General features: G+C 33.2%; 1 protein-coding gene across 4 annotated transcripts in view; it reads right to left on the reverse strand.

Annotated features, from left to right (window-relative positions):
* LOC113516136 (beta-1,4-N-acetylgalactosaminyltransferase bre-4-like) overlaps positions 1-24,312 on the reverse strand; it is a 224,981-nt gene that overhangs the window by 76,297 nt on the left and 124,372 nt on the right. The window contains exon 2 of one of the 4 annotated variants that reach the window (XM_026900510.3): positions 1,984-2,016. The exons of the other annotated variants lie outside the window; for them this stretch is intronic. The gene's annotated coding sequence lies outside the window, so the exon portion shown is untranslated. The remainder of the gene's footprint in view (positions 1-1,983; positions 2,017-24,312) is intronic. 4 annotated transcript variants of the gene reach the window in all.

A 24,312-nucleotide genomic window follows, 5' to 3' on the forward strand; every position in this document is an offset into this window, starting at 1 on the left:
GCGTGATGCTAAGAATAAAGATACAGACATAGAGACAGACGCAAGCAAAATTATCAAAAATTATTGTTTTAACTTCTATTGCTCTTATTAAAACTCAAAATATCTTTCATGTACAGACATCGTCCAGTTACAATTTTATTGTATTAGTAAAGTCGAGTCGATATTTTATTTATTTAGAAATCCCATAGAATAAATGCGATATTGAACAAATTGTTTCATTTCTATCAAAAAGAATAAAAAGGTTATTGTTTGCATATTGATATTATTACAAGATTGACTGGAAAAATCCCTTTTATGGGATAAATCCACCATGGTATCTTCTCACTGTTTTCTTAAGAACTCTGTATCCTCTAATAAGATTTTACTGTACAATAGAGTATTATATATAAACAAACATTTGTACTTATATACAATTTACGCAAATTGTAAAAAAAAAACAAATGTTAATCAAAAAATTGTTCAGAGATTCTAAAACGGCGTAATAAATTTAGTACAATATATATATACAATTATATCTACTTTGTTTCATAGAAGATGGAATTTAATAATATCATCAAGTTACTTTAGCTCGCAGTTGAAAAGAGTTATAGAATCTTTTTTTTTTATACAACTTAAAATGGCAAACAAGCTGACGGTCCACCTGATGGAAAGTGGTAACCGTCGCCTATAGACATGAGCAGTACCATGAATATAACAGAGTATACTGTCTCGCCCATGATACCCCCCATGCGTTGCCATTCCTGAGGACTCAGGTGTTATTCCTCTGTACCCAGTAAATTAACGCCATATCCCACCCTTCAAACCGAAACACAGCCATGCAAACACAACTGCTTCACGGTTGAAACACAAATGGGATAGAGGTACCCAAGCAATCGACTTTTGTACGAAGTCTCCCTCTGGTAAATAATCTTTTTGATGCGATTTTATAATCCTTCCATGAAATCCTGCTACACAAAACGTACTAGACTCTGCCTAGAGGTCATTGTTCGATTTTATTCAGCACTACGGCACATTGTTTACTGCGACTGAATGATACCTCGAATAATAGTCAGTTTCAAAAGTTATTATATGTGTATTAATCTTAGATTGTATAGATAGAGCATCGAGCCTCGAAAACAGGTCAACTTTTTGTTAGCTAATTGTCAAATTAGCTGACTCGTTTTTTTTTTTTTATTAGTGTTCTATTTACTTACGCACAAAATATACCTTGGTGTATCTATATTAAATTATTTAATAAATAGAATGAGTTTTTGCGTATTTGGAAGGTGCAAAATATATAAGACAAAATATATATAGAAGTTATAAAGGACTCATAACTATTTATTACGCAAAATTGTATGAAAAGGTTAACCTGCTTTTCTCGAAGCATTTGTATGGAGACACTTTACCTATATCTAAGGTATATAATATTACTACTATTATAATTCGACTATTATACTAATATGAAAGTTTATGAGAATATTTGAATGGTCGATGTTTGTTTTTATTTCATGCATTGAACTAATTTGAATGTATTTTGGTACATGGATAGGTTATATCCTCACTCAGCACATAAGATACATTCAGTACTGGTTCACACAGACTACAGCATGAAGTTCTTCAAAAGGGGGGTAAAGAGGTTTCTTAAGGGTCGGCAACGTACGCGTAATACTTCTGGTATTGCAGGTGTTCATAGGCTACGGTAACCACATACCATCAGGTGGGCCGTATGCTTGTTTGCCACTTCAGTGATATAAAAAAAGGCTAATCCACGGAATACAAGCAGTATAAAAATATTTTCACTTCAATATAAAAATACGTGAGTTTCCATTATATGAAAAATTAAACATCTACCCTTTCTAAAATACTTTATAAAACATTTTGTTTGACTATCGGTTTTAAAATCACCAATATTTATATACTCGTAAAGCTTGTCGTGGACAGTGTGCGTTAATTTATCGGGTGGTGTTGCCATAAATCTTTCCATTTTCCCGCTTTAATTACCGTTTGTGTCGCGCTCCGAACAACGGATCTTGCCTGCAACAATTAATTGTGTAATTACAGTTCCAATTTTAAATCCTTACATGACCAGACAGCATAAAGGTGAAGGAAAATGGGTACGCATAAATACATGGCGCGTTTATTGTTAAATGTTGCCATTATAAGGAGACGCGTATAACAATTGGGAGGAAGATTTTAGTATTAGGCTAAAAATATATACCATTTACGAGAAGCTTTACAGTTAGATACATTTAACAATTGAAAGAAAAATAACATTATCAGTTAAAAATATTGTCTTTTATGTTTGTCTGTCTATAATAAAGACATATTTTGAGTAAAGTAATAAAGAAATCATAATATTTACGACGTCTATATTTATGTATAGAAGAAAACCTAAAATTTCACAAGTAACTAAAATTTAATAATACAATTATAGAGTTAGGCATAAATTACACTTAATATGTTTACATTAACCGTCCAAATTAAATAGTTACGTCATTATTATACGACGTGAATAATGAGGTGCATTTTTCATTTGTCCCTTTTGCACAATGATATCTTTCTATTGCTATTTCATAATGCGTACGCTCATAACAGTTTAAAAGCAACCTCTTTCTACGACGCATATACTCCTATAAAATATACAGAGTGCTTCAAAGAGATTTCATTAGTTAATCCCAAAGCCAAAAAAGTTAAACGGCCTGAAACCCAAATCGATTCGGTACGTACCTTAAAAAGGTCGTTTTAAATTTTGGACAGGACGTTTGTCAAGTCAGTGAGTAGTTAATAGATTTATTTTACGTTAATAAATAACAGCGACGACTCGTACAGGCAAATGCAGTGTAGGACGACCACTACTACAGTGGATGTAGATGGTTCAAAACCGTTCCTTATGACAGTCTATGGGAGAGGTCTATATTAAGCAGTGGACAGTTAACGATTAATATGATAGATAGATAGATAGATAATTTATTTGCATTACTTACAGCACACAAATTACTACATATATAGGTATATGATTATGATGATGAAATAATAACACCCATATCAATATAAATATACGCTAATGAATATATTATATTGTGCGGGAATTGAACCTAGGACTAGTAGAACTAAAACTAGCGGAAACGCTAATGTGTTAAACTGTAACATTACCAAAGGGCTCATAAATTTTTCGGGTTGACATCCGAAAAAAAATGGTCGGTCGGTGTTTTCCGTCATGGTTAATCATACTCCATTTAGGTACACCTACCATGGATTATGCAGGTAGCCACATATATATCTATGCTTACTATGTCGGCACAAAGCCACTTACGAAATTGCGTTTAGCTGTGTACGAGTTTGCAAAGAGGATTAAGTTCTACACCTACTATTTGTTGCAATCGATCAAAGTTACAAAGATTTTAAATACAGCCCCACATGTGATGGTTGATATAAACCTTTCTGCTACATAAGGAAAATTTGTTATACAATACTTGGAACATCATCATCATCGTCATCCTATCAGCCGTTAGCTGTCCACTGCTGAATATGGAATATATTTCCCCAATTGAAGGGGTTTGTCAATAATTTCCACGTTTTGTAGATGGGTTTATTTTTTTATGGGTGAAAATGGTATGGTAACTCCGCCTGCGCTAACAGGATACGCTGGCGGAGCACCAGTGAAGGGTGATCGATGAGAACGAAAACAGGCCAGTTAACCCATCATGATGAATTCATCAGGAATTAACCATGATAGTTTCCAAGGAGAACCGCAAGGAGGTCGACCTGGTTGGGTATATTGCTAGCAATGGGATTCTCACTCTCCATTACTAACAATCCCTTTCCCCCCTGGTAGGTGGGTTGGCAACTGCAATTAGACTTTGAGGATGTTTTTAAGAGGGACGCTGCTGACCATCCCTCGACCATTAAGTTCTTTTAGTTGCCTCTTATGACACCCACGGGAAAGAAAGAGGAGGCTTATACTATGCGGGGCCACACGGAAATCCTTGAATAGGAATTAGGATCAATCAATATTTTTATAAATGATAATGGACTCTCGGCCTGTGTTAGCGGTTTATGCTGTCGGGGTTCCAGTGAGGAGTTCCTTATCTATCATAGATAAGGAAATAAAATCAGGCCGGTAGCCCATTGTGATAAATTAATCAGGAATTAACTACGTTGACTTCTAAATGGTACCGCGTGGAGGACGACCTGATATAGGATCATTGGTTTCCATTACTAATAATCCTTTCCCCCTCTTTCAACTTAGAGTTAGGTAAACCTGGTCCATCGTTTGCCACTGGTATATCGTTATACAAGCTACTTTTTAGATTTTATGAGAGATGGGAATTAATGCGATCAACTGATCGCAAATTATCATAGTTTACCTAAATAGGTAAACTATGATACCAGAGGGAGACTTTGTACAAAAGTCGATTGTTTGGGTACCTCTGTCCCATTCGTGTTTCTACCGTGAAGCAGTTGTGTTTGCATGACTGTGTTATGGTTTGAAGGGTGGGATATGGCGTGAATTTACTGGGTACAGAGGAATAACACCTGAGTCCTCAGGAATGGCAACGCATGGGTTGTATCATTGGCGAAACAGTATACTCTGTTATCTCCATGGTACTGCTCATGTCTATAGGCGACGGGTACCACTTTCCATCAAGTGGGCCCTCAGCGTGTTTGCCATTTTAAGTAGTATAAAAAAATAGGTAAACTATGATAATTTGCTTGAATTATCTAGCAATTATTATTAAGCTTTTTTTTTTTAATACCTACTCATTATAAAATTAAAATATTATTTATTTAATGAATTTAGTAATTTATATCAATTATAATTTATACAAATTATAAAAATACTAAGTAAATCAGTAAAATAACAAAAATGTCAATAATTTATAAAATAAATAATGTCAGTAACTGTATATGAAATTAGTATAATAGTTATTAGTGGAAGAAACGAAAGGGATTTGTTTGAATCGAAGCATTTGGCGTTCCATTGTTTCTGCTTACCCTAATGGAGACAGGCGTGACAGATATGTATGTATGTATAAGTATGTATAAAGCTACTTTTTCACGTGTCTCTTGAAGATCTCAAAGTAATACAAACTTGTTAGTACCAACTACTCAAAACGATTGTAGTAACACGTTTTTTGTTCTATAATTGATATATTATCGATCTAAATGCTCTATTTAAAGTGATCCAATTTCTTTAAGTGACGTAGGTATACAAACGTTATAAATTATGTATGTAAGACAAAATAAATTATTCACATTCGTATACAAGTACTTTATGTGAGTAAATGTTTTCAAAATGGTTATTATACATTTATTGTAAATACTGTTTATTACACGATTGTCCAAAGAAGCGTAATGTTTACCCAATTCGTTAATATATGTTTGTCTATTTATTTATTCTCTATCATCAATAAGTCTGGATCGATTTTAATAATCGAGGTATCATTGGATCGCTTGTGACAATACAAATATCGTAAAATAGATACTATATAAGCAACCAGCAGCCGTAAAATGCAACCTCATCGATATTTTGTCTTTGTTACGTTTACATAGTCTTATTATGTACCCAGTTTTATGTATTGCCTTAAAAAATAATAATACACTGTCAGTCACAACCGGGCTTTTGGTACACAATTGGCGGTAACCAGTAAGACATGATAGGTAAGGATGAAATCAGATTAGTTCCTGATATTATATCCTCGGGCATGGGGTCACTGGAGTTTCTAGGAACCCTATACCTATAGAAACGTTAGTCCACGTTATTAACACTATAATTTAGCATGGGTTGACCTCATGAATATGGATATACGTGCAAACAGATGGAATTACATACACAGTACAAAGCGACTTCCAGACAGATGGAGTAATGACGGAAATCAATGAATGCTTAGGATTATTCATGTCAAGGGAACTGTGAATGGCTGATATTATGAATGATAAAGTACCTACATTTATTTTAAGTAACACATCAAAATGTTCCACGTTTAACGAAGTTTATAAACAAATTCATACCATTTATTAAACAATACATATCTGCCAGAATAAAGCAATTTACTGATCGTCGAACCTCAGGCTCGTCCAATAAATTATCACAGGAAAGTTCGAGCGACAGATGTTTATGAATGGTTAATGGAATTTTCCAATATTGTAACTAGACACAGAGTTCACTGGTTACAGAGATTTGTGTAATTTTCTTCGGCAATTATACCTTTTGCGTATTTTCTCCGTATAGCAGATATATGTAATACGTGTGTTTGGTTTCTATGTAAAGAGAAAGATAGCAATCCAATCTGATACAAATTGCAGAGCACTTTAGATCGCAGAAGTGGTAACGCATGGTTGGCACTGTATATGCCGTGAAATATATAAGTTCTATATCCAGAATCTATCGTTTGCGGTTACTATTTTTATGAGCTGTGTCGTTAATTAATTTCTATTTCCTGTAGTAAAACGATGAAAGAAGCAATAAGATGAGAAGGGTACAGGTATCAAGAGAGGCCTAGACTAACCTACCTACAATTATCATATAAATATACAATTATTTTCCATTACTGATCTGGCGGTATATAGGACCGGAGTTAAGTAAACAGCCCTTAACTTCACAGGCTTTTTATCCTTTGTAAATATTTAACAGCACTATATAGTTTTAGCTTTACTCGATAAAATATAAGAGTCAAATGAAAATGTTCCAAATTCAATATAGATTGTCGAAGCCAGATTATAGGTTGAACAGTTTCTGTAAACTATGAGTCATAATTTAATATTATTACATTAACGCAGACTTATGTAGCGCTAATAAAAATGTTTACGACTGTACTCTTAGGCAGGAAAGGAATTATCAACTGCTATAGGCTTATTTACACTATTAAATCAATTTATTTTGTAGCACACTTTCATCATTGCCATACCATGCTATGACATGGGTTCCATTATGAATTCTACGCAGTATGTTTTCTGCTTCTACGATCCCTATCAACCACTATATGCGAGCTCACTTTTATATATGTAAGATAATAATAATAATAATGTTTAAGTTAAGATAGCTCATCTATTCTTAGTTTGTCCCTTTAGTTTCGTTCTCCACTCCTCTTATGTTGTCATTTTTTTCTTTAAAATATGGCTTTTGTTAGATAGATATTTCAACCGAAAAGCAAATATGCTTGTATAGCCGTGTTTCAGTTTGAACTAGCATAATATGGCAGTGAAATCACGAAGTTCAGAGGCTTAAAATATTAATCTTAAAAATGACAAGGCATAAGGGCCATCAGGGGTCTTCCAGTATATTCTATGATGCTGTTCATATCTATAGATAATGGTTACCATTCTCAATAAAGAATTTGTATCAGTTTGCAATTGTTTGCATTGACTAGATACACTAATATCCGTCTGTGAGAATAATATGAAACCATTATATCACTAGTATTACAATTTGAATGCGCGAAACGTCTCTATTTCAATATCAATCTATATGAATTCATTTCAAGAATAACCTCACTCAATAACATTTTGCCCTTTATTTCCATCTACCTCCATAAAAACTATCCTATCTCTAAAGTTGTAGCAAACAAACACATTTACAAAATTTCATCAAAATCGATTGAACGATTTCTGAGATTAGCATAAATAAACATAGTGACGTTGGATTTTTATATATTTAGGCTACCTATGCCGGAAAATGTTAGCACTCAATCAATCATAATAACGAAAAACGTGATAGGATTTTTATATATTAAATAGATGTATAATTTCTAGAACTTGTCAATTACAAAGATATAAAGGCAGTTATAAATGTAGGTAATTGCATCAAAGATTGTCATACAAATAGTCCCTTGTGAATAATGTCCAATAGATATTTATGTATATCTAAATATCTGCAGTTGGAACAACGTGGATCCCAAGTAGCCGTATACTGGCGAAGTGCCAGACTACAATCAATACTAAAAGGTCCTGCAGACGTTCAGAAAACCAAACTAGGTTAGCGTTTTACTACGTACGTGCTAGTTACGTAATCATACTAAAAATACGCAATGGACTATTTTACTAATCATAATTTATTGAGATAAAAGTGGAATACACCAATGGATTGAATGATTTTAACACATAAGTAAAAACTCTACTGTAAAATGGCTTCTTGGCAAAACTGACAAAAATGGCCGGAATATGTACTTTATTTGTAAAATTTGTCAACTGATTGAGGTTACATGTTACGCAAATTAAACAAGATTCAAAAGCTATTTATTTACATAATAAATTAAGGATAATATCTACTGTTAACTTACTTTATTCGACGGTCGAGTTGTTTATTCGATGATGGAGAAATAATCAAGTTTTAAATAAGCATTCTCATATTTGTAAAGACTGTGGACATGGAAAAGCTTTCTATACTCAAAATATGGTAAGTAAAAAAATCCAAATTGACATTTATGGAAACTACTTGAAAGTACATGTTTGCGCGCAACAGTACCGCCACAGTAGCGTAACTTGTTGCGCCATTTGTAATAAACCAGTAGTGCAATTCGTAGCACAAGAATAGACAAACTTCTTAGGCAACAGTGGCGCCACTAATTGCGTGATGAGTAATAGGAGTATGTATTGTACTGTATAGGATAGTTTCTTAGGTAATAGTAGCGTGATTTGAGGTGAAAATAAACCACAGTAGCGCACATTGTTACGCTACATGTTGCGCGATTTGTAGCGCAACAGTAGCGCAAGTTTTGCCTTACAATAGCGTAAAATTCAAATTCCTTGGTATATACATAATTGTGTCTACGGATTCTTTTGTAGGATGTTCCCTTATAATAATAAATAATCGATTGTTATTTTCTAATACAACTCTAATAAGTTGAATCCACAATAAATGGTATTTATTACAACGTCACAAGGCAGAAGTGACGTTGACATGATATGTGTCTCCGGTAATTTAAGTGGAACAATTCGCTCGTCCATCGTATGCCTATCACTATTTTTGACATACTCGTATACCACATTCATAATTTATTTGGTTCGACAAAGTGACAAAATATAAAAACAGTGATAAGCCGTTTCGATGTGACGACGTAAGTTAGGGACGGTAGCCTTTGGAAATCTGCCCACGCAAAAAGTCTCTTCCACTTGGTACCATGCTTTTATTAAATTTATTATCTTCTCTTTTGTTACGTAACAATAATAATAAAATATCGTTAAGTATTTAATAATAATAATTACTTAAAATGACAAACGTGCTCAGCATTGACTGATCTTGCACGTGCTTTTCAATAATTCTACGGGTTTTAATTTTATTAAAAAAAAAAAGGTAACAACTGAATTCCTGCCAGTATTTATCGGCTGTAATTGATTGCTGAACAAGATGGTAGGTAAATTTACGTGAAAAAATAGCAAATAAATTGTCTCATCTATATAATATTGATTTTTTATTTTACCATCTATAAGACTGTGGTACATGGTATGTAGTCTTTTTATTATATATATTATCTAGTTTTTCTTGTCTTTCAAAAAAAAAAAAAGAAAAGAAATAAAGTTACAAGTTCAAAATAAAAGAAAACTTTAAATTTAAATTATTTATTTAACTAAATAATTTTACAACTAAATCAAAGCTATCTATCAGATAAAACAAGTAACAAATATTTTCAATATAATTTTTTTTTAATAGGAGTAAAAGTGATAGTTACAAGTAGATCTAACCAATTTCCATGTCTACAAGTTATATTAAAATGCGCAGCTGTGGGCCATTGCAACTTTGCGCTAACCACGAACACATGTGCGTGCCATTTGTATCCTAGACAAACTTAATAATATTTTTAGATCATTTTCGATCTAATAGACGGGTTTTCAAAGTGGAGGTGTATATGATTTTTGTTGCGATATATTTTTACTGAGATTATGAATTAGTAGTCAACTAATGTACTTTGAAAACCTTTTCTTTATTGTTAGGAAGGTAAACGAGCATACGGTTCAACTGATGGAAAGCGGCTACCGTCATCCTTGTCTTGCACCACGATAGGAGATGCTGTCCTAGAATTTTCTGAAGTTATGTCATAACATACAAACTAGTAGTTGGGAAAGAGTACGGGTTAATCAAAACACCCGTATTGATTATAAATTCGGACTAGGCTGCGTAATCCCCAGTAACCAAATGCGACATTGTATCTGGCTTGTTGAGACTGAATTTGGGTCCTGTGTTGTCTATTATGTATTCTGTGAATTTGAGTATTCGACAAAGTTAGTCATGCTGTAACAGCTGAGTTGAACAGTGCTTGACTGAGGTTCGGACATTCTAAGATCGAATCTCAACCTAAAGCTTTAAATTTTTCAAATTAATATTTGGAACATTTAAAAATCATTGTCACTTGCTACTAGGATTGCCAGATACATTTTTAATTTTTACCCAAATGACAAATATTTTTTCTCCAAATCGATAGTATTTCCTTTACTCTTATTCAATCACTAACTTCTTTTTTTAACTTCCTTATCTTATCCCATCTTCTGTTTTGCTACCTTCATTTATATATTTTACATATTTAGTTTATAAGTAACAAAACTGTCCAAAAATCATCCAAATTTTTTCTAGCCCATTTCACTTTTCTCGAAAATATCTTAAAGAATTTCATTTCTCCAAAATTTCGTTAATAGAAAGTTTATTATCTAAAAGGTACGTAAAGCTGTCGTCCAGTGAGCCACGTCAGAGGCCTTCATGTATAATGAAAGTGGCCTAGATAATAATAACTTGACACCAGACGGCGCTACTCACAAGAGTAATAGTGCATAATGTAATAGTAACATACATTAGTATCATAGAGGGAGAAGATTGTTAGAAATGGGGTCTAACAGCCACATTGCTAGCAATATAATCTATCAGATCAACGTCTACGTGGAAAACATCTTGGTTAATTCTTGTAGAATTCGTTAACGATATCTATCATCTCTCACTGGTGCCTTGCCAAAGTATACCGTTAACGCAGTTGGGGTTACCATTACATTATGACCCACAAAAAAAGTACAAATGTAATCGATTCTCACTTTTTTTGCGAAACAATATATACATGTAAATTATGAGAAGTTTCTGAATACAAATTCGGAGTTATTTGTGTAAAGGTGAATTTCATTAATGATTATATGAAACATTCAATTCAGCATTACTAGTACATATTTATTAAATGAAGCACAAATTAACGAGTCATTGTGAAGTCATAGCATCCAAATGAAATCGATTTAATTACAGCGCAAGCCATGCTTTGAATTTGACGAACAAGTATTTCCTCTCGTGTTAAGTTATAATTAATTTTCACCCACATGTAACTAACAAAGGCTCACTTGTCTCGTATACTATCAGACAATTATAGATAAGAAACTAGTTAATGTTGGGTATTTCACTTTAATGAATAGTGGTTTAATAAATTTAATGATTCTTTATAGAATTTATTTTCTGAATAGAGATAAATTAATGTCTATATGTCTGTACAAGGAGAGCAGGCGAGAAGCTGTAACGCAAAGCACCATACGCTCCCTTAAGAAGACTCCCGGATGAAGTCGAAACAAATGTCGGAAAGGACAAACACAGTTCGTAAAATTCATGTTACGCATGTATATATAGACTTCTTTAAAAATGAACATAAGCTTATAAATATAAGTATATATATTTATATGGTTTAGTTTGTGTGGTTTTCAGATATTTTAGACTATCCTTACATTTCTGTTCCTTAGATAAATAGGTCCAATTTAACTATAATACATATTTTTATCACTCAAAATAAAAAAAAAAAAAACATATATTGTATATCAACAATATCTTTTTAAATTAACTCTATTTTGTTATTTACTCCACTAAATATTTACCAAATCATATTCGGCGTATGAAATAATTTAGGAAGAAATAATAGGGTTGAGTTAAACCCTATTGTGTTTTTACCTTTAAAATTTTCTTTACTCGATAATTTTTCATACCTGAAACAAAAAAAATAACATTATTATAAACACATTTCAATAGAAACATTTCTTCTCTATTTTGTTTATCGGATATATGGGAAACTTATAATAGGATCATAAAAGTTATGGGACCATAAAAGTAGAAAGACAAGAGGAATGCTATAAAAACTTGTCTGCATGATTATATCTGTCTAGTCCATTAATTCTGCTATTATTACTAATAACGTGTAAACGATAGGTTTTACAACTGTTTTTTCTTTTCTTCTTCTTCTTTCTTACATCGCACATTTGGTGGTGCCTTTTTTTACGTACCTGGTCCTCGAGATTTTATTTGAAGGATTATAATGGAATGATGGTCCTACCTGCGCAAACGGTATATGCTGGCGGGGCACCAGTGAGGGTTGATAGGTGAGGTTGAAAAGGCAAGTCAATTAGCTCATCGTGATAAATACACCTGGAATTTAGCACGATGATTTTCAGGGAGGACCACATGGAGGTGTACCTGACAAGATGTATTGTTACCAATTAGACTGACAGTCTGCATTACTAACAATCCCTTCCCCCTGGTCCTCGAGCTAGGATACCTTGTGTTATGAGGAATAAAGTAATAAGCATCTGGGAACATACCCTAGAATACCTAGATCCGAAGTAATTTAGAAAAGTTTGTCTTTCAAATAGGCATGACTAGGTATCAAACCCGGGACCACATTTACGCAAAGTAACGTGCACACTACTATTCCACGAAGGTCGTCGTTAGTACATCATGTAAAATACTTGCATTCAAGTACAGAAACACTTTAGTGAATGTAAACTAAGCCTTATTAAAAATTGATAAATTCAAAAATAGAATTTTCAATATAAGTAAGTACACACATAATTTTTTTTTCTCTTTTACTTTTATTATATTCAATTTCCTTATCTCTTACATACTGATTCATTTGAATGTGCTTTAGATCTTTCTTTTGATACCAAATACGACAATGATTTCGTCTTCCTTTTTTCACTATAATAAATTTAGAGACGACATAATATACACTTTGATTGGATATCCTTTTCGTGACATTTAAGGGAAAGCCGAGTAGGCTATGCCCCTTGATGTGTCTAGTACCTACCTCAGGATGCGAACAAAGCAAAAAGACGCGTCTGAGAATATATGCGCCTTTTATAAGGCCAGATCGCTCCGTGAAAAATCTTATTAATATTATAAATATGAAGTAAGTATGGATGGATGAATGTTTATTACTCTGTTACACAAAAACTATTTAACGGACTTAAATGGATTCATTCGAGATCATTCATACCTTATTTGGTTTCCCTACCATCACCTACTGTATCCTTTTTTCGTCAGTATAAAAAATAGTCCATCTTTCACGTTTACCTTTAAGTAAATAAATAATGTTTCATTAAAATTGGTTAAACGATTTCGGAGGTGCACGAACATCGTAACACGAGATTTTTATATAAGATTTATTTAGTAAATCTTGGTTTTTGGGTTTTTTCTATTATAATTCGTAGTGATCAGACGAAATTTAACAAATCAATAGACGCGTAGCATTATGGCGACCTGGCGACTGGCGACAAGCCACGGTATGCACAAATGCATTCACTGCATCTCTGCAGTGCTCTAAGTGCGGCATGCTTTAAACTAAAAACTTTATATTTAACTGCCATGAACTTTAATACAAGCAATTTTATGTTTCTGACTGTTTCGATCAGAAACATAGATTCCTTTACATTTATGTAAAAAAAAACAATATTTAAAACATTTCAATGAAAATAAAAAGAAATAAAGTGCCTCCGTAAGGAAATAAAAGGGTAATGCGTGGTTTTATTTTATATAAATTCCTATCATCATACTATAAATATCCATCTATAACTGAGATGATTTAATTTTCTTCTTAGACAATCCACCGACCAATAAACTAGATAAATCGGTTGATGAAGTCAAACAGCTCAATTTGGCAGCTTTACTGCGACCCAAAAATCTCAAAACTGAATCCGAGTGTAAACCTCTGAATTATAAAATTCAATTAAAAAATATTCTCACACACTTCGTGATTTGGGCAATAAAGCCATCGTTCGGCTGATGGAAAACCATCGGAATCATCGCCAGCGTATACCGATAGCAAAGGCGGGGTTACCATTCTATTATCACCCATTAAATAGAAAAAAAAAACCATGAAAATCAGACTTTCTCAATGCATAAAAAAAGCATTTAGTAAGATGTAACATCAATCCTTTTTATCGCTAGAATGTCGTATCAGGCAATAAAGTGCCATACACAAATGCAAGAAAAAGGAAAACTTGGACTTTTTTTTTGATGGGTGAAAATAATATGGTAACTCCGCCTGCGTTAACGGGATACGCTGGCGAAGCACCAGTGAAGGGTGTGATCGATAAAAATGAAAACAGGCCAGTTAGCTCATCATGATAAATTCATCAGGAATTAACCATGATAGTTTCTAGGGAGAACCGCGAGGAGGTCGACCTGGTTGGGTGTATTGCTAGCAATGGGATTCTCAGTCTCCATTACTAACAATCACTTTCCCCCCGGAAAACTTGGACTTAAAAATGTATTCCAAGTCACGCGGTTTACTATGTAGCAGTCGTAGCTTCAGTTCAAGTCGGCCAGATTTGTAACGGTGGGGTCAAGTCAGAGCCACGATTTCTATGAAACTATTTCTAAAATTGATTTTTTATTTTATAATCACATTTTTTTTTCTAAAGACCAAAATATGAACTATTTTTCTAATAGATTTAAGTCAAAATTATTATAAATGTAGTATATGATGGTCCATAAAATAGTAATTTCACAAAATTATCAAATTAAAACATTGTTAAAAGATAGGTAATAATCTTTTTTTCATAGGAAGATCAGGATGTTTAAATAGGTAACAAGGAAAGAAGGGAATTAGACCTTGACTCTTCAAGAATTATAGTCTGGACCTACATGTAAGTCCAGGAATATATTTTTCACTTCAAAGACAAGTTTTGAAAAATTCTTACTAATATATTACTATATTATTAATACCGTATGTGAAAATGGGTTTGTTTGTTAACTCTTAGCGCCTTAATAAATGAACCGATCACTATGAATGAAGAAGGACAAAGGTTGCTTTTATCTCAGGTAATGAACATATCCCAGTCATGCGGACGAAGTCGCGAGTGAAAGTTAATATACAATGCAATTTCGGAAAAAGTTTATTTTTTTATATTCATGTATAGAAGATGCCATAAATAAACGTATATTGCCATTTTTATGCGGCCATTTGCGTTAATCACGTCGCTATCTGGGCGCAGTGCCCTACAATGACTCATTTTACAATGTAAATATGTTTGAAGTTATCACTCCCTGCACTATTGTTGATAAACGGAATGCAAATTCAATAAAGAAATATTGTTATATTATAAGTTAGATTAAACACTTGACTTGTTTTGCTCTCAAATGAGATAAATATCAGCATCATCATATCAGCTTTTAACTGTCCATTGTTGAACACACTAGCCTCTCCTTGGGGGAGTTTTGCTAGTAGTTGCCATGCTTGGCAGACGGACTTTGAAGATGTTTTAAGAGGAACGCTACTGTCCATCCTTCGCCCTCCCTTAGTCGCCTCTTAAGATACCCACGGAAAAGGAAAAGGTGGTTTATTCTATGCCGGGACCACACGACATAATAGGACACGTAGATAAATAGGATAGATAGGCTACGGTAACCGCTTACCATCAGGTGGGCCGTATGCTTGTTTGCCACCACAGTGGTATAAAAAAAAAAAAAAAAAAAGGATAAAATTTTAATAACAAACCATAATAATCTGGCTTTTTCTACAGATGTAACACAGTTTTTAATTATAAAAGACTGAGTTTCTTGATAGGTATAAACGAAAAAATAACGTGCCCTAAACGTATTTATATGCCCCTCAAATAACAAGTACGAGTACTGAAGCATTAATCTTATATGGGCTTACAAGAATAAACATATGTTTGAATATTTATTTCTTGTTTTCTGGTTTACCTTTGAAGTCTTCTTTGGTAGTTTTATATATTCTAGCTAACTTATAATCTTCATTTGATATTTCTTATATATATTAAAACTGTATCTATAAGAAGATTACTAATATGTATTTGCAGATAAAACTTGTTTGTTTTTAAAGCATAGGCTTGGTAAGATGAAGCAAACAGAAAAAGACATATTTTCTGAGAAAAAAATCGTGTGTAGAGTAGAAGTACATAATAACTACTTCTCGATTATCTGTCATGCACAGTGTGACAACTCAGTAGATAATGTTTGAGTGCGTTTCGGGTATCCTAAGATCGAAACCCAGGAATTTTTCCTCTGGATTTTTCAAATTCAAACTTATAATCATTTTGAAATGAGTGTTATTCATTTTCTATTTCAGAGGGTAGGCGAAGACGTCGTCTGGTAAGCCACATCAGAGGCAATTTGACATTAGAGAAGCATACCATCACACGAGTAGTAAATCGAGATGATTTAATTTGAAACTTCAATAGATTCTTTGATCTGACGCACAAACATACTGTATAAATTTAACTACGTTAGTTGCTTCAACATACGAGTACAAACATTGAAAGCCCTTTGATAGTCTGATGACTACCGTTCCATAAACACGCACACAAAATGTTCAATCGGGGACGTGTCTCGTCGCAAATCGCCGATTCGAATTCTACTTTTAAAAGTGCTGATTCAAGAACTTGGGGATTGGCGAAGATAATCTAAGATCTCGCTGCTGATATCTGTAGATATCAGGCCCCTCAGGGAAACTTTAGTTTTAAATACAAGGTTAATTATGATAAAATGCAGCTATATTGTCCAGTCACGAATGATCGCCGTTGCCTTAATTTATCTTATAATTAATTGGTAATGAAACTGAATGTAAATCGTAATGAAAAATTGGCAAAAAAAAAAAAACAATAATCGCCGGCTCTCAGTTAGCTGCAATCCCGGGTTGCTAGGTATAATATGATTTTAATAATCTAACCGTAATTTTTGATAAAATTCACACTAATAATAGTGTAACTTGTAAATGCCGCAAGTGACGGTTGCAGTTATGCGAATTTTTTTTAACGTTACTTCTTAAATTACTTCGTGTTCAATAAAACCTTTATAGATTTGTGTTGGTACTGCACAATCATAGACTTTTATTTGCAGAATTTGACAGCGGGATCTCAGGTTAAGAGATTCAACACGTTGTCATAGATAGACATGTATGAGCAGCAAGTATACGAGGATTGGTAACGTTAACAAAATTTATTTTCATACATTAGGATTTGACAATCCGAAATCAATTTGCAATCGGTAAATAAGAGCGCTGCGCGTGCCTTATTGTAACATAAACATAATACTCGGAATGGCCGTATATTTAAATCTAACGTGGGAGGAGGCGAGCCAGATGCGGTCACTCTGATTAATTTAGACTGTTAACAATGTTTTAGATAATCTCAGAATTTATCAGAAAATTAAATTAACACACAAGATCATAATACAAAACCAGGGGTAAAAGGTACCATTTGGTCACAACACTCGTTAAGAGGTAAATTTTGCTCCACAAAAAATCTAGAATTCAATCTGGAAGGCGAAACTAAATTAAGCATAATCATAACCATGAAGCAATTATTTTGATTTTAAAACCAAATTACTGAAGCAATTTTCGTGACACTTCTATGGGACTAATTTAAAATGAAAGCTTTTTTTAGAAAATTACAAAAAAAAATAACAGAGTATAATCGAATTAAGAAGCTCCTCCTTATTTTAGAATCGGGTAAAAATAGTACGAAATTAATCTGTATAAAGGAATGTAGGTATGTTAAAAGTATATTATGAAGCATAAAACCGTCATTTTATGAATCCGTCGCCATTTTTAATACTGAAAAATGCAAAACGCTGAGTAGTTTAATTGCATCGTATTCAACTTTATTAATCCTTCAAATAGCGTAGTAGGTATTTTGTAGGTAAACGCTTTGGTCTGTTGGGAAATTAAATTTGTATTCGGTCTATCTATTACACTTTAAATTCCTTCGAAATGTCTGTGTTTATGCTCTTGAGACTATGTAGGAATTACATGCGCAGAACGAATAGAAGAAAATTCAATTATATTGGGATATTTTTTTATTTAGATTTAACTTACCTACTCATAGACGTTTTGCATGAAAAATATAGTATAAAAATGACATGAGATAAGCGTTATATTTCAAACAATTAAATTTTGATGACGAATTTTGTTTGAAATAATTAAATTAAATAAGAGCGTAATAAAACTGGTCTCTTCTCCCACTTTAAATGAAAATTGGTGAGACTTTCCTAGATCTCCCCATTTTAAGCTCGCGTAATGGCCGTCCCCTTAAATGAGCGTTAAATCAGAATAAATTTATCATACAAATATTAATAGTAAATGTGAAAGTTTATAGAGATATTTGACTGTTTATAATTCAATCACGTTTAAACTAAGGGTGGGTAATATCTATATAATTAAGTTACAATACCTATATACTGATTCAATAAGGAATATGTTAAAAATCTGTTATCCAAAAAATACTACACTAATGGAAAAAATTAAGGGATCAAAAAAAATTAAAATTTTTAGATGATTTGCCTCTAAGTGTTTAGTTTTTGCTACAGCTACAATTTGCTTTTTTTTTTAAATGTCTCTACGATGGTTTTTCTCCAACTTACAGCCTATTGAAAATCACCTAAAAATTTTAATTTTTTTTTTGATCCTTTAATTTTTTTCATTAGTGTATTAGATAACAGACTTTTAATATATACTAAAATAGATATTCGACCGGTATGAGCGATATCGAAATAGGTGATGACCCTGTTCCTCCTCTGCACATTGATGATTAGAGGAACCCAATATATAGGTCGGTATCTATATAAGCCATGTCTAGTTTAAATGGTTGAACGAATTTAAATGAAATTTGTTGAACAGGTAGGTTAAATTCTAATTTAACACTGAGTACTTTATATAATTGTTTCACAGGAACAAAGCTGTATAAAAATTAATTAAATAAAAAGCTTGTATCGCTTTTAGCTACAGTCCAAGAGTTATGAACTATATTTTTTACAGACTATCTAGCACTCATCTTCCGCACAATGAATGCCAGAAGCAAATAGGTACTTGCAGCGTCCAACAACAAAAGGGGAAATAAAAAATCTTTTCCTGTTGTTTTAAACGTGTCCCGGAATATTGTGAAGTTTCCTCCGCTTTATTTACATTACTTTGATTTATGGAGCACGAGTCGCGAGGGTCAGGTGTTTTAAAGAGAATAAGGATTGTAAGATTATGATTTTTTTAAGCTACTTGTATTATAGAGGAGACTTGGTAAATACATAACAAGAGCAGACAATAGTCGATAAAAATCACATTTTACTTGTGCAAATAGTTTTTCAAGTGACAGTAAAAAGAGGTTCCAAAGGAATGGAACTCTTTTATGAGTAACGTTGCACGATGGCTAAATTCGGAATAGATTTTCAGTAATTAGATCCTTATATATATGTATGCCTTTCCTGTTAGGAAATTTTGTCAATAGTTGCCACTTTTGGCAACTGCAACTAGGCTTTGGCGATGCTTTAAGAGGGACACTGCTATCCATTCTTCAAATAGTAAGTAATCACCTCTTACGACACACGCAAAAAAGGAAGGGGTTCACACGGCCTTCTTAATCAGTACTATATCAAATATGACAATTGGTTAAGACGTTAAAGCGCTAAGGAGTAACAAACAAACAAATTCACTTTCACATTTACAATTAATAAGGATTCCATAGCTTTATGGAAAGACAATAAATATAAGCCGCAACAATGTCAATATTTGTAACAAATTATTCCTACCTCGTATTTACCAACTTATTTAATTCCATCCATTGTGAGAAATTTCTAGAACGATTTGTCTTTAGAAAGTCAATCAATCAAGAAATTGCCCTATATTTACCATGTTACATTTTAAACATTCGTGACAAATATTCAGAATATCACAGTAGAAGTAAGTTTCATTAAAAAACTAGTAGTATCCCGCGGCGTTACCAGCGGGTGACTTAGGATGAAGAGTTTACTACATGTCAGTCTACATATATCTTTAAATATCATAGTCGAAAACAAAAAATAATTTTCGTATCCTACCCTACGCCTTTCATATTGAATCGATTTTTGAAATCGAAAGTTCCTAAAATGTTGAAAAGCATAATATTTATTTCTAATTTTTCAGATGTCTAAAACTAAAGTTTTAGTCCAGACTTTTAGCTTCAATTATAATAAAATGTCCATATTATCTTTCATTTCTTATTTCATCCCTTTAAGGGTGAATTCTTCAAAAACCAATAAACACATTAATTTTTGTTCTGCGCCAAGAATCTTAATTTAAAATTTCAAGTGTCTAACTTTTAAACTGATGGAATTCCATACAAACTTTCAACCACCGTTTTACCCCTTTAGAGTTTAATTTTTTAATTTTTTTTCTTATTGTTTACCTAACATATGTATAAAATTTCAAGATTCTAGATTCAGCTCTCAGATTATATAGATAAGAGTGTCCCAATAGAAATACTTCAAGAAAACCGAGTCAACTTTTTCATACATTTTTGCGTGATAAATAGTTGAGTGATGCCTTTATAACTTCTATATTTTATAAATTCTGCATCTTTTTTAATGCTTAAACACTCATTTATTAAATAATACGTCAGGATACATTTTATGCGTAAATATATAGAATACTGATTAAAAAACGAGTCAGTTAATTTGACGATTAGCTGATAAAAAGCTGACCCGTTTTTGTGGACCGAGGCTCTGTCTATACAATCTAAGATTTAGCTATTTAGGCTGTGCAGTGATAGATATATAGGTCAATCAGTCAGTCAGCATCCTCTTACATATATGTTACAACTTACATATATTTATGTTATACGTATTTTTCTCATTTATGCCGTAATATTTATTCATATGACAATATGTCAATAAGATAACAAGCGTATTTAAGTGAATAACTGTTTACCAGAGGGAGACTTTGTATAAAAGTCGATTGCTTTGGTACCTCTGTCCCATTCGTATTTCAACCGTGAAGCAGTTGTGTTTGCATGGCTGTGTTTCGGTTTGAAGGGTGGGATATGACGTGAATTTACTGGGTACAGAGGAATACCACCTGAGTCCTCATGAATGGCAACGCATGGGGGGTTATCATGGGCGAAACAGTATACTCTGTTATGTCCATGGTGCTGCTCATGTCTATAGGCGACGGTTACCACTTTTCATCAGGTGGGCCGTCAGCTTGTTTGCCATTCAAAGTTGCATAAAAAAAAAAACTGTGTCTACTAGTTACGGTAAATCCCCTATAAGTGTTGTAATCTAGTTGTCTATTTAAAGAAACAGGTGATAAGTAATATATATAGGGCAATTGGATTGTCCGTCGGGCTTCCTGGCCGTGTTAGACCACCTACTTTACAAGGCTGACATGCAAAGGTCATGACGGACATAAATGTCTTAGAATTAATTATAACGTAACTGTTATAAAATTACCCCCTCTTATTTATAAAAATTAAAACGTCCTACAAACCTATTTTATTTATTATACTGTGTCACTTTCTTTCAAATTGGGAATTTAGCACAAAAGAAAAAGACAAAACAGTTCAATAGCTAAAAAAATAGGTTTATGAGAAGTTTGATGTTTTTATGAAAAAGGGTTTTTTTATGCGTGAAAATGGCATGCTCACCCCGCTTGCGCTATCGGTATACACTAGCAGGGTACCAGTGAGCGGTGATAGTTGAGGATGAAAAGGCAGGTCAGTTAGCCCATCGTGACGAAATCAATGATAAATTGGCCACGATAGTTTCCAGGGGAAACCGCGTAGAGGTCGACCTGATAGGGTATATTGATAGCAATGGGGACTAAACTCCTCATTACTAACAATCCCTTTCCCCCTATGAATAAGGGTTAGACTAGAATAAGTTTTTTTTTTAATATATAAAAATAGAATGGTAACCCCACCTACGCTATCTGTATACGCTGGCGGGGCACTAGTGATAGATGATACATGAGGATGAAGGCAGGCAGTCGGCCCATCGTGAAGTATTCGACAAAAATTTACCATGATGGTTTCCAAAGGGAACCGCGTGGAGGTCGATCTGATAGGGTATATTGCTAACAATGTGGTTGTTAGATCTTATTAGTAACAATCCCCCCGGTACCTAAGTGTTATTACTGCTACTAGTGTGAAAATGGCACTTTTATGTGTCTCATGTTATAAGGAACTAAAAAACGAAGGTCTAGGAATAAGACTCAGAACACCCAGAACCGAGTCAATTTAGAAAAAAATATTTCTTAAACTGGCCTGATCTGGAATCAAACTCGTCCCGGGTTCGACTCATTACGCAAAGCGATGTCTAAAATGCTATTAAAATTATTTCGATTTAATAATGTATAGATGATTTATTATGCAAACACGGTGATCTTATTATAATACTGAATCATATAAGCGTGGCACTTGACCCGTCTCCACTGTGAACACTCATTCATCCGATAAATACGCTTAAGACGTACAATCATCGTGTTGACGTCAGATTGATGTGGGTGCCGATTTAATCCCGCCACGGGGGCTGATCGATGCCCCTCGTTTGACCAGCGACGTGATCGCGTGACGAATAAATATCAAGTGATAATAAATTCTGAACACCTATAGTTACTGAACCAAGTGAACATAGATGATGCACGTTAAAAGAGAGTGCCGTATGTAGTGAACACTTCTGTATTTAAGATGTGCAACAGACCTAAGTCACTTCGAACAAAAACCACTTGTATGAAATAGTATGAAGTAGTAGTAAGAAGAAGTATGAAATCTATGTAACCATTGAATTTGAAAACTTTACATTATAAAGTATTTTGATCTTTATGATATCTCTCGATACCTACAGACACATAATATAAACAGTATTATAAATGTTCATTTAGTTTATTGTGTTCATTCTTCTGGATTGTTGCACAGATTCATTTTCTAATCCCATCAAATTAAGGCAGTGTCAACTCCTAAATAACAAGTGATTACTTAATCTGTGATGTTGATATTTATTCGAAATATTAATTTAAAAGAAATATTATAAAACTATATTATGGCTATGAAAGCCACCAATGTGCCGTTCATTTTGTAACTAATGAAGCCGTAGTTTATTTATAAAAGCATAAATATATCTTAGGACTGTGCCTTGTGGTCCCGCCATAGAATGGGCCAACCCTTCCTTTTCTTTGGGTGTCGTAAGAGGCGACCAAGGAATGAGCAGGCCCCTCTTATAACATCACCAAGGCCTAACTGCGGGCTTGTTCAGCAGCGGAAGTTAACGGCTCATATGGTCATTCCATGACTGTAATCCCTAGTCGGGTAGTCTATTGTTGCCGTTATGATAAACATAACACTCGGTATGCATTTCGCCAAGTATTTAAAAAACAACGTGGTAAGGGTTTTTCGGCTTAATGTTAAATTATGATGAATCCTATAATGAATAAAATAATTGTTCGTCTCTTTCACGCAGATGGCGACCCCAAAATGGAGGCTTCTGGTGTAATGACATTATAATATATTGCTTGGGCGTAATTTAGAAATATAAAAAAGTGTCACGACTTTGAAAATTTCTCGTCTTTGTTAAACTGCATCAATTTATTTTTTGAACGTGTATATTGATTGCACTCCCCTGTGATTTTTATACACCGTTTAACACAATTAACTGGGATGAAAGGAAATTCTATCGCGTTCTAATTTTGATTTGATACAGACATTTTATTTTGGAATCACTGAACAATGTAATCCGATTTTGCAACTTCGATGAAGAAATTATATCTAACAGTATATATTTGCAAAGATTCATGATTTTTTTTAATAATTTAAAAAAAAATTCATCCGGAAATTTAAATTACAATCTTTGTAAATAAAAGGTCAAAGTTCATTAATTGAACATAACAAAATGTCAGGAATCACTATAAAAATTATAACAGATTCTTCATACCGCATACTACATATATTTAAAAATTTGTTTCATACGTTATGTTATTATATATATTTAATTGTTTTTAATTGTCATAGAAATTTTATATCTTTTTCCATCACTATGTTTATATTTAAAAAAACCGTTTAAATAATATAGTAGTCACTTTAAGTAAAAAAAAAAACGATGTAGTGTACTTCTGTGTGCAAACAAGTGCTTTTCTAAACTTTTAAGTATTGAATTATAAATATGAATTTCCAAGATCAAACCCAAATTTTGTATAAAAAAGTTACTGGCCGGTCGCCTACGACGCGTCGGCTGTGTCTATATAAAAAAAAATAACGCGCGAACTACGTCGTTCTCGTTCTCCGCCAACTTTGCGATCTACACACGGATTGTTCCTAGTGCAATAGTGCAGTTGAATCTTACTA

Source organism: Galleria mellonella, unplaced genomic scaffold (genome assembly GCF_026898425.1).
Source record: "Galleria mellonella isolate WM207_F2 unplaced genomic scaffold, CSIRO_AGI_GalMel_v1 utg266, whole genome shotgun sequence".
Taxonomy (NCBI): domain Eukaryota; kingdom Metazoa; phylum Arthropoda; class Insecta; order Lepidoptera; family Pyralidae; genus Galleria; species Galleria mellonella.